General features: G+C 40.9%; 1 pseudogene; it reads left to right on the forward strand.

Annotated features, from left to right (window-relative positions):
* The first annotated feature begins 457 nt into the window (after window positions 1-457).
* LOC113600727 (NADH dehydrogenase [ubiquinone] flavoprotein 2, mitochondrial-like) overlaps window positions 458-12,854 on the forward strand; it is a 41,102-nt pseudogene continuing 28,705 nt past the window's right edge.

Consider the following 12,854-nt stretch of genomic DNA (forward strand, 5'->3'; position numbering starts at 1 on the left):
ATGTATTGGTAACAGCGTGGTGATTTTTAGTCTGGTTACATTGAATTCTTTTAGTACAGCAATAGCATAATGCTTTGCAGTTTCGTTAGATAACAAAAGAATCCACACCTCCTTGTGCTTAAAACGTGCGATACTTAGGGACTACTTTTCATTTTTTTTAATTAAAGTTTTTTTAGTTAACTTATTTATTTTGGGACAGAGATAACAGGATGGGCAGAGACAGAGAGGGAGAGAAAGAGAAAGAGAGAATCCCAAGCAGGCTTCCACACTGTCATAGTGCAGAGCTTGATGTGGGGCTCCAACTCGCGAACCGCGAGATCATGGCCTGAACCAAAATCGAGAGTCGGTCGCTCAACCGACTGAGCCACCCAGGCACTCGTACTTTTCACTTTTTACATTTGTTTTGACATGATGGGTACGCGATAACAATACAAAGAAAAAACGTGGCGGTATAGTGATGTGCGTGACACTCCAAATGCTGCCTGGTTGCGACTTCATCCGTGTGATTTGTAGCAGCAGCGTGAAGCCCCGAGAACGCCACGCAGCTTGTCACCACCGCTCCACCAGGCACTGCGGCTGGAGTGTGAAAGAGCTGTAGGTAGCGCATCAGCACACAAGTACAGCTGTGTCCCAATAAAACTTCAGTTACGGTAAACGCTGAAATGTGAACTTCATACGATTTCCTTATGTTATGAAATATTTTTGTTTTGATCCCCCCCTCCCCCAGTCCCCGCCGCCCCCGCTATTCTGACGTCACAGGCAATACAAAAACAGATCTGGCCTCCTGGCCATAGTTGCCGACCTCTGCTGTAGCAAGGCTGTGCGTTGGATTCTGCTAGATCTCTGGGATTCATTCCAACCTAAAACAACTTCAGATTATCAGCCTGGAGTGTCTTGAACTTGATAATGCATATTCATACTCCAAATCCATGTGAGGTTACGGCTAGGGTTCTGATTTATGAGGGAGACTATTTTCCTTATTATTATTTTTTCTCTTTTTTCACATGGAGCTGAGCAGTCTCTGATAGACAAGTTACCTTTTGTGTTTCTCTTTACCAACAGGTATATTTTCTTCTAGCCTATTTATTTTTTTTTCTTTTTCTTTTTTAAAAATTTTTTTTTAATATTTATTTTTGAGACAGAGAGAGACAGAGCACGAACAGGGGAGGGGCAGAGAGAGAGGGAGACACAGAATCTGAAACAGGCTCCAGGCTCTGAGCTGTCAGCACAGAGCCCAACGCGGGGCTCGAACTCACGGACCATGAGATCATGACCTGAGCCGAAGTTGGCCGCTTAACCGACTGAGCCACCCAGGCGCCCCTCTTTTTATTTTTTTTAACATTTATTTATGTTTTGAGAGAGAGAGAAACAGAACGTGAGCGGGGGAGGGGCAGAGAGACAGGGAGACACAGAATCTGAAGCAGGCTCCAGACTCTGAGCTGTCAGCCCAGAACCTGCTGTGGGGCCGAACTCACCGCAAGATCATGACCTGAGCTGAAGTCAGAGGCTTAACGCACTGAGCCACCCAGGCGCTCCTATTCTAGCCTATTTCTTTATTAAAATTGTAGTCATCCTTCAGGGGCCCTTGCAATATGTCAGAAATCTAATCTAATTACTCATGCAAGAAATCTAATCCCCAATTTATGCAAGTCAAGCTCTTATCTCTTGGTCCCCATTTGATCATCAAACCTAGGGCCTCTATGGCTTTAAGAACTGCAGACTGCTCTCGTTGCATACAGATCTATTGTCTTTTGGGGGAAGGGATCTTTGCTTTCTTTTGAGTCCAGAAATATATTTATGAAAAGTTTGCAGTATTTTATCCAGAGTTTTATAAATTGTTTGCCTCAGGAGGTGTTTTTTTCAGAATAACTAGACTTACACATTCATAGATATGAAAGTCTCTTGTATTTTCTTAGCCCCCACTCCCCTTTTCTAGTTTTAATTCCTTTTACTTTGTCTAACTCGATTTCTATTTTAAGCCTTATATCCCATTAAGCTGGTGGAAAACTCTAACCCTAGTCGTTGTGATTTACCCCCAACTTTCTGGATTGTTCCAGGATCTTATGCAATGCTAACATTTAGAGTGGGATGACAGCATCTGGTTGTTGGGTCATCTGTTTTGAAATCCAGTCATCTCTTCAACATAGCTGTTCAAATCCAGGGGCTCTCTGTCGGAGTGGGGATGTAGGAGATTTTGCAAAGCTGCCTAGATTCTTATAAAGGTAGTCTTTTCATTACTGAAGTCTTTTCACTCCTCTAGTGGCTTTGCCTAGGACATGCCCTCTGTATTTAGACCTTTGGACCTCTCTGTTCTCATTATGCAAATTACACTCTAAAGTCTTGGGAATTTCTTTCCTGTTTTAAGGAAATCATTTTTCTTTCATGATTCTGGCCTAGATACTTTGCGCTCTATCTAATCTTCTAGTTTTAGTGATTACTCCTTTGGAAAAAAAGCTTGGGAGATTACCAAACTATTTCTAATTTTTGCTCTGCTATAGTCTCTTTGTCTCCGTCCCCTCCTACCCAGCTGGCAACAAAAACTGGATTGATTATTTGAATTGGGGCAAAGGAAGAAAAAAAGGACAGCAATAATTTTATTTTATTTAAAAATTTTTTAACGTTTATTCATTCTTGAGAGAGATAGAGAGAGAGAGAGAATGAGAGCACGTGTGCGAGCACACAGGCAGGGAGAGAGGGAGACACAGAATCCAAAGCAGGCTCCAAGCTATTAGCAGAGCCTGAAGCAGATCTCAAATCCACGAACCGCGAGATCAGGACCTGAGCAGAAGTTGGACGCTTAACCGACTGAGCCACCTAGGCATCCCTACAGCAATAAATTTAAAAGTAGATTAATAGTTTAAAATATTTTCCTGACACATGTTTTAAAGGCGATAGTAGATGAAAGTAGTTCTGATAAAAGCTAATGACGCTTAGGAGAGAGCTGGGGCAGTCAGGATGGAGGGATAAATACAGACTTGACATATATTTTGGAGGCAGAAAGAACAGGACTACTAACTGATAATGTGATGAGGCTGAAGACGAGGTTGGAATCGAGTGTGACGCCCAGATTTCTGTTGGACTATCACTTTGTGGATATTGACCAGTTTGGCCAATCTTGCATCTGTTTGTAAATTCACTTCAGCGCTCCTTACCTACCTAGAAATACATGGTTTTGGAGTTGAGTCAGTTGTAACATCTTACTGGTCCCCTCGTTTACTAAGGAGTTAAGTAAAACCTTTGCTATGCATTCATTTTATGAGTCATGACTTTTCCTTTTAAAATTGTTTTTAAAGAATTAATCACAACTTATGATATTATAATGTTTTTAGTCTAAATTCGTTTTTTAAAAATGTTTACTTATTTACTTTTGAGGGAGAGAGAGAAAGTGAGGGAGGGACAGAGAAAGAGAGAGAGAGAGAATGCCAAGAAGGCTGTGTTATCAGCCCCGACTTGGGGCTCTAACTCACAAACCATGAGATCATGACCTGAGCCGAAATCAAGGGTCCGATATCCAACCAACTGAGCCACCCAGATGCTCTGTCTATATTCTTGTTAGAATAATTATAATTATAGGGATGCCTGGATGGCTCAGTCCGCTGGGCATCAGACTTTGGTTCAGGTCATGATCTCACGGTTCATGAGTTGCAGCCCCACATTGGGCTCTGTGCTGACAGCTCGGAGCCTGGAGCCTGCTTCGGATTCTGTGTCTCCCTTTCTCTCTGTCTCTCCCCTGCTTGCACCGTCTCTCTCTCTCTCTCTCAAAAATAAACATTAAAAAAAATTTTTTTTAAAGGAATAACTATAATTATCATTAGTGTAATGAATTAATATAATTAATAATCTATCAAGGGTGGCAAAAATCTTGACAGCTTTATTGTCCACTGTCTTCATTTCACAGATGAGGAAACTATAGAACAGAGAAATGAAGTGATGTTACCAAAATTGTCATCGGTTTCAGAGAAAAACCCTCTCCAGCAACTTTTAGTTCAGTGCTTTTTTCATTCTACCCTTTAACTGAGCATACTTTCTTCACCTTCTTGTTTTTGTGAATGTGGGCAATCCATGAAGCTTGAGACAGGTTGCTTCAGAATGATAAATTTAAGCTCTAACCACTTTCTGTGTGCCTTCAGAAAAACAAACAAATAACAAAACAAAACAAAAAACAAACGTGTATCTGGAAAACAGAGGGGAAATTTAACTCTGAGGCTGAGAGGGAAAAAAAAGGTCATTCGATATATTTTCATGATATGTAACACTGTTACCACGGCTAACCCAACTGGCTTGGAAACTTATGTCCTTCCCTCTACCGTCTTTCCCTTTGGGTTCTATCATTGTGACTTTTTTGGTTGTTTTGAGCATAAAAATATTCTATTTATTAAAGCTACAAATGCTGAACCTTTTATATTCAACTTACAATTTTATTCTGTTTGTTAATTCTATAGACCTACGTAGACTATATGGCATTTTGAAAGTCTTTAGGTAATAGCCTCTTATGCAGAACAAGTTAAATATCTTAAGACATTAAATTCCATGGTGAATTTAATGTTTGTATTTCCCTTTTAGGTATTTCTGATGTCAGGCTCCATGAGCAAAACCTCTCCGAATTCTTGGATAATTCTTTTAAGACTAACAAGTTAAGTTTGCAAATAGTGACTCTTTAGTTCCTTTAGATATTCAGATAGTATGTAAACTGGAAAACTTTCTATTTAAAATCACCAATTTATTATTTATTTATTTATTTATTTATTTATTTTTAAGTTTATTTATTTATTTTTAAGTTTATTTATTTTGAGAGAGACAGAGTGGGGCAGGGACAGAGAGAGAAGAGGAGACAGAGAATCCCAAGTAGGCTCCATGCTGGCAGCTGAGGAGCTGGAGGTGGGGCTCATACTCAGGAACAGTGAGATCACGACCTGAGCCTAAATAAAGAGTCAGATGCTTGACCAACTGAGCCACCCAGGTGCCCCTAAAATCACCAATTTAAATGACCGATTTGTGTATTTTGAAAGAGAATTACAAAATGACTATACTAATAGGCCAAATTCTCTAAAGCAGTAGAAGTACACAGAATACAAAATATGTGGAGATTCCTAAACCACAAATATTATTATTATTATTGTTATTATTATTATTAGTTCATTATAAATGTAATTCTCTGACACATGTTTTTATACTTACCTTTAAATCTTCCTGGGATTAAAATATGTTTACCCACTACAGAAACATTTATCAAATCCTAAGGCATTTTAGGGATACCTTCTCACACATATGATGACTGAAGATATTAGCCAAGGTGATGACTGGATTCTTCTGTCAACACCAATTATTAGAAGGACTTCATAATGTAAAGTATTTAGGCTCCCAGTCCATGAAATCCACTTCTCTGCTCTGCTCATGAAAGCCTTCATTCCCATCCAGGTGGCTTAACTGAACCTGGTGTTTTCTTGACTGTTGACATAGTTGTAAATTCTTTAAACTTGACAGACCTTCTTTCAAATGCTTCTGTTTTGTGGAACCGTTCAACTCTTAAAGCTGTAAAAATGACATCCAGTTGAATCTTGGAAATCTGGTGCCTTTGGGTGACTATTTGATCACAAATTTTAAAGTCTAAAGCAATAAATGAGTTTGTTTGAAGGATATAGACCATCCAAAATTGAAGGAACATTTAAAGGTCAGGCCTCTGGAACCAGGAATCCTCCTGTGAACAGAAGGAACAAAAGGAATGGTTTTTGGCAAGGACAAAGGAGGTTCAAGAAGACTTTTCTTCATCCATTTTCAGTTAAGACTACCCACACGGGATTAAAAATCTTAGGTGAATGAGTTAATTGGCCTGCTCTGTGTCAAATGCCGTCCCTTAGCCAGCGAGGTCCCAGAAGGAAAACATACCCTAGGACCTGAGAAAAAAATCTGAAACTTGAGAGGCTAATGAAGATGGCCCTACCAGCTTCTGGGGATAACGATTGTTTGGACAGCTCTGATTTCTTTCAAGCCAATGACAATAGTCCCTTTTGGGTAATTGTTGGAATGCCAGTGCTAGTGTAAAACTAATCTCAATATTTAACCAATTTCGATGTTATTACCATTCTAACGGAACTCATGCTAGAAAGCAAACTTGGAGCAGTATAACTTTTCCCCCCAAATTGACTCCCATATAACTTAATCCTTAAAGCAGTAGCAAGTAATCTTTCCAGAAGAAGAGTAAGGTCACATAAATAATAAGGTCAACCCAACTGCCTTTGGCCAAAGAGCATAATAAATTGATTCCTTGAGGCCGAGAGGGTGTCACAAATCACCAGTGACCACATGAGTAACTGCGTCATCACCGCATCAGCAACCATTGGATGGGAGCATCTTGAGAATTCAGGAGAGCAGAAATGGTCCTCTTGGTAGCCACCGTCATAGAATCAGCATCACCTACTTTTGATGGTAAGCACTGCACATTTAACTTTTTTTTAATAATTTTTTTAAAAATTATTTTTGAGAGAGATACAGAGAACAAGCAGAGGAGGGTCAGAGAGAGAGAGAGAGAGAGGGAGAGAGAGCATCCCAAGCAGGCTCCATGCTGTCAGCACAAAGCCCAATGTAGGGCTCGACTCACGAGTTATGAGATCATGACCTGAGCCAAAACCAAGAGTCAGATGCTTAACTGACTGAGCCACTCAGGCACCCCACAGTTAACTTTTTAAATCAACGTGACCTCACAAGAATATTCTCCTTTGGTATTTGCATTAAAATAGGAATCCATTTCCCTATAGTAAATCCAAGGAAAGACTATGATCCTCAACTAATTTGTTTTGACTATTACTTGCAATATTATTTTCTGTTTATTGCACTTGACATTGGGGATACACTTGCTATTATTTAAGTGACATTTTGTGCCTGTAAAACATCCAAAGACATTAACTAGTAATTCTTGGCTTTAGATGTGGCAAGAGTTCACGAAAATCAATTAGAGATCCCTGTATTAGTTCTTCTCCTTGATGCTAAAAAAACCCATATTGAGCTATAGTTTAAAGCCCAGTGCCACCCAATTTTAAATTATTTACACTTTTATATGTTATTGCAAACTGTTTCTGGGTATACAGCCATGCTACATTAGGTTATACTACTGATAATTAAATAAGGGTAGGCTTGGTGATTAGAAGAGAACTTTGTCAGCCAAGGAAATGTTGAAAACACTTAGGTAGTTTTTTGCTGTATGTAAAATTTGACACCCCATTAAATAAAGCTATAACAATAACCCAATAAAGCTGAAACAGCTTCAAGGAGCATAAAGAGAGCTTTCAGGACTTTACTGTTAACAATGCAAAATGTCAGTATGAGAAAGGCCTTAATAGGGCCATGATTTCACATGCAAGATTGACTAGCAATGTGCGGATCCGAGAATTTGGGTTTCTGTGTTTTTGGTAGGGAGGGTTGTTTCGGCTTGAACTATCTGGGTTGGCCTGATTGTATGTTTGTGCTAGTTACATTTTAGACATCCACTAAGAATCTGGACTCTCTTTTTCACATGTCGTACTGTCACTGCAGGAAGGATGCTGAGACAAGGACTCCATTTCCCAGCACCTCTGCCTCCAGATACAACAGATGATTAATCCCTGTGAATGGAGTGTGATCAGAAGTGATCTGTGTTCCTTCCAAGCTGAGACTTTTAAAACATAGACGAGGCGGCTCTAACGCTCCCTTTTCTCCCTTCCCAGGACAGAGGGAGCCTGGGTTCTGACTCGCCATGGAGGAATACCTCCCCAACTAGGAATACCTGCATTAAAGTATTACGCGAGAAAGCCAAGAACTTCTATTGTATTAAGCTGTTATGATTTTGATGTTTTTGTTATCAAAGCCAGTGTTGCTTTGATTAAATACAGTATCTTTAGCAGGATACTTGTGCGACCGTCTCCTTTAATTGGTCCTATCCATCCGTTCATTCGACAAATATTTATTGAGTGTCTGTTATGTGCTAGGCAGTATGCTGGGCATACGTAATGAAGACATAGGCTGGATATTCTGTTGTTTGTAGTGTAAGGGGTGGATTCCTTGGAATGGACTGGGGGAAGAAAGAGGAGAAGACAGGTCTTTAGAAAAAGTCCGTTGTGGGAAGAGTGCAAAGAGAGCTACAGCTGCTAGGAGAGCATGTATGCAGGGGAACCTCATCTAATTAGGGAGTCAGGAAGGCCTTTCCATCAAAGTGGCCTCGGAGCTTAAGTTAGAAATGTGGGTAGGAATGAACCTGACAAAGGCTGGCAAGTAAGGGATGGAGGCAGAGGTGGGAAGCCCAGAGAGCGTTCTAAGCAAAGACAACCCTGTGTGTGAGAGCCTTTCGAGTAAGGAAAGAGGCGTGGCATTTAACAATCAAAAGGAGATAATGGCTAATCTATTATTTTATGTGTAGTGTTTTTTTTAAATAGACAAATTACAGCACTAACATTTTCCAAGGTGTTTCACGGGATGACCCATTCTCGTCAAACATCGGTAACCTAATCAGAGTAGTTGGTATGGCCTGATTAGCTGTGTCTTTCTTTTGTAAACTGTACTATTACTGTGTCAGACTAGGAACAAGGCAGCTAATTATGAGCAGACTTTCAGCAGCTGTCTTTTATTGGTGTGGCAAAGATGCATCTCTGATTCTCCAGCAGCGTCTGTTTTAAATATTTTGTCTTGTTATTTTTTCATAGACATGCACCTTTAAGTCAGAACCCAAATTGGTGAGGCCATGTTGATTCCACCTTATTATTTTTCCTGTGGCCTCCTCCTTTCTTACTCTTTCTCCTCCTTTTCCTTCCTTCCTTGCTCTCTTCAGTTATTATATTCCTCTGAGTAAAAATTATAGGCAAATACCAAAAGTACTGCGTTGTGTATCTCTAGGAACTCATAAAGAACAAAAAACAGTTAACAGTGATCCACGGAAGCCCCTGTCTCACCTAGTGGCTAGTATCTGGGAGCCTTGGATAATTGTGTACTAGAAATATTTATCATATCAAAAATACTTCTTAAAATGCGCCCCGCTACCGCCTCCCCAGACATTGATTTCCTCCTGTAGAAAACAGGCACAGAATCCAAGGGGGAAGCAAATCAATTCGGCAAACATCAGCACTGATTCATACTATAGCTTTCAAACCTATAAAAGCGCAAAGCAGCTGAAAGATTTGTCTCTCAGAGGAGAGTCAAGATGAATTTTATTAGACCTGGATTAGGTTGAGTTAACCCGAGAGAAACCAGTAATTCTCACTAGAGAGGTCTCCCCATTTCCCCCGGAATTACTCACTAGAGAGGTCTCCCCATTTCCCCCGGTCCTTTGTGGATCATAAACCCAACACTTATAACAGCTACCAGTGATCACATTCCCATGACGTTTGGGTTTCTGTTAAATTTCTTTTCTCCAACAACACAGGTTGGTTACCTAGCACTGAACGGGTCTGGCTAGTTTCCTGCTGCAGCCCCGGTCAAGAACAGGCCGAGGGTCAGTGACAGGATGAGGACATCTGTTGCTGTAATTACTACTTTCAGACAATGAAATTATTTTAACATTGGATATGTTAAAAATGACCTGTTTGGTTGTTATTATTTCAGGCTTATAGATGAAGAAATTTAGAGCTCGGAGAGTTTAAATGGCTTTCCCCAGTCACACATCTAATGAGTGACGGAACTCAGAAATTTCCTAAGCGCCTCTCCTCCACGTAAGCACTGCTGCTTCCTAAAGCTGCCGTTCACCAAGGGCCCCATGTCACTGTCAAGTGCTTTAGACATCTGCAACCTGGTTGAATTCCTCCTCACCTGGCCTTGCAAGAACTAATATGAGCCGAGGCAGCTGGTCCCCTGCCAGCTTTGGAGTAACTTCCCTCTCCAGCAGGTCCCCTTGCTGCATTCCATGACCCAAACCAGCCTGGCTTTTTAACCGAATACCTTTTTTATCAATTTGGATATTTTAGGTTTCTCCTGCTGAGATTTGGCAACTCAGCTTTTGCTTCAGCTTCTTGGCCCCCAAACCTCATGGTGTGGCTGATCTGGTTTTGGTTCTGGATTCCCTACTTGTGGGTTGGGCAGCCCAAACTCACCCCATAACGTGGAGACAAGACCCCTGGTTCCGGCTTTCCAGCCCTACAGTTCTTTTTTTTTTTTTTTTTTTAATTTTTTAAAATGTTTATTTTTGAGAGAGAGAGAGAAAGAGAGAGACAGAGAGAGACAGAGTGAGAGTGGGGGAGGGGCAGAAAGAGAGGGAGACACAGAATCCCAAGCAGGCTCCAGGCTCTGAGCTGTCAGCACAGAGCCCAATAAGGGGCTCAAACTTGCGAACAGTGAGATCATGACCTGAGCCAATGTCGGACACTTAACCGACTGAGCCACCCAGGCATCCCTCCAACCCTGCAGTTCTACTTGGTCCCTTCCCTGCAAGAGAGCAACAGCAGGTTGGCACAATAGAGGAGGAATGAGCTAGGAGTCAAAGTGCTTCATCTTTCCAGGGATCCACTTGTTATTTATAAAAAAAGAATAATAGTAATAATAATAATAGCCACTTTATAAGATCATTTGGAGGGTTAAAGAGGTGATAATTTTAAGTGGGTCCAGCACACAGCAGGCACTCAATAAATATTATTAGAATCACATAAAGAAGTTTACCTTTTCAAAGCGCTTGGAACATACTAAACTTTACACAAACGTGAGCTATTAATCAAACTTTGGGGGCCAAAAGAGACCTTTGAGGTTACCAAGTTCATTTCTGTTTTGTTATACTGGGAAATATTGTTTAAATATAGTGACACCTTGTACTTCCTTGTTTTATTTCGTAATTACAGTAAGAACATGCCTATATTGTTGAAGAGTGTGCATATTATAGGAAAAAAATCCTACCAACTTGTAAACGTCTGTTTACAATAAATGCACCAGGAATCAGCCACCTTATTAGGAACTATCCCTTTGCTCGCATCTTTGAAGATCAAAATCACATGGGATTTCACACTGCCATGCTATTTTACTTTAAGCACAGCACGTTGTATTGATACTAAGTCCTCTTTTATTTAGGCTAGTGAGATTTGGAGAACTGCTCAATATTAGTAAAAATTCTAATGAATGGCTCAGAAAAGCAGATATTTTGGCAACGACGCGATCAAGATGGCAGCATAAGTTGTTTCTGACGTCTGTCCCCCCAGTGGGCAGTGACCAGCCATTGACAAGACACCGCTGTGAAAATCTCAGAACATGGGTGAGGCTGGAGCACCCCCCTGGACCCTAGGGACCAGAGACAGTATTAGAAGGGTAAGAGGAATGCTGCACTCTGAGCATGTTACCCTCCCCCAGGATGGCACATCTCCATGCTGAGAGGGCCTGTGGGGAACTATGGTTTCTCTGGTGGGAAAAAGAGAACCCAGGGTGGACATGCTGCTCCCCTAGCATTGTGGCTTGCTTCCCTGGAGGCCAGTCAGGTGTGGCTCTATGGGCATCACGGGGAATCCGGCTGGACCACCAGAGATTAGATTGGTTACAGAGAAAGGGGACGGGGTTTACAGAAAAAAAGGCCACGTATGCTAAGTCCAGAGCTAACATCATAATCAGTGATGGAAGGTTGAAAGCTTTGCATCTAAGATCAGGAACAAGACAAGGGTACTCACTCTCACCGTTCTTTTTCTTTTTCTTTAAAAAAGGGTTTTTTTAAAAATGTTTATTCATTTTTGAGACAGAGAGAGACAGAGCATGAACGGGGGAAGGTCAGAGAGAGAGGGAGACACAGAATCTGAAACAGGCTCCAGGCTCTGAGCTGTCAGCACAGAGCCCGACGCGGGACTGGAACTCATGGACTGCGAGATCATGACCTGAGCTGAAGTTGGACGCCCAAGCAACTGAGCCACCCAGGCTCCCCAATTCTTTTTCTTTTTCTTTGTTTTGCTAGAGAGATAGAGAGCAAGTGGAGGAGGGGCAGAGAGAAAGGGAGACAGAATCCTAAGCAGGGTTTGTGCTGTCAGCCCAGACCCCAACCCAGGCTGGAATCAAAAAACTGTGAGATCCTGACCTGAGCTGAAATCAAGAGTCTGTCGCTTAACCGAATGAGCAACCCAGCTGCCTCCTCCCCCTCCCCGCTCCCACTCTCACGGTTCCTATTCAGTATAGCATTGGAAGTTCTAGTCAGGGCAATAAGAAGAAGAAATAAAAGGAATCAGTCAGAAAGGAAGTGAAATTGTTTCTATTTTAAGGTGACATGAGGGGAACCTGGGTGGCTCAGTTGGTTAAGCCTCCGACTTCAGCTCAGGTCATGATCTTATGGTTCGTGAGTTCCAGCCCTGAACTGGGCTCTGTGCTGACAGTTTGGAGCGTGGAACCTGCTTTGGGTTCTGTGTCTCCCTCTCTCTCTGCCCTCCCCTGCTTGTGTTCTGTCTCTCTCTCAAAAGTAAACCTTAAAACAAATTAAAAAAAATAAAGATGACATGATTTTATATATGGAAAGTTCTAAAGACTGAACCAAAAACCTGTTAGGTATAATTAATTAATTCAGTAATTTGCATAATACAAAATGAACATAGAAAAATCAGTACCATTTCTATATATTTGTAGCAAATTACCTGAAAAAGACACAAAGAAAATCCCATTTACAACAGCATCATAAGCAATAAAATATTTAGTAATAAATTAAACCAAGGAGGTGAAAGATCTCTATACTAAAAACTATAAGACATTGGTAAAAGAACTTGGAAGAAGTACAAGTAAATGGAACAATATTCTGTGTTCATAGATTGGAAGAATTAATATTGTTACAATGTCTGTAATGCCTAAAGCCATTTATAGATTCAATGTAATCTCTATCAAGATTCCAATGACAGTTTTTAATAGAAATTAAAAAAAACTATCCTAAAATTGGTTTGGAACCA

Source organism: Acinonyx jubatus, chromosome B1 (assembly GCF_027475565.1).
Source record: "Acinonyx jubatus isolate Ajub_Pintada_27869175 chromosome B1, VMU_Ajub_asm_v1.0, whole genome shotgun sequence".
Taxonomy (NCBI): Eukaryota; Metazoa; Chordata; class Mammalia; order Carnivora; family Felidae; genus Acinonyx; species Acinonyx jubatus.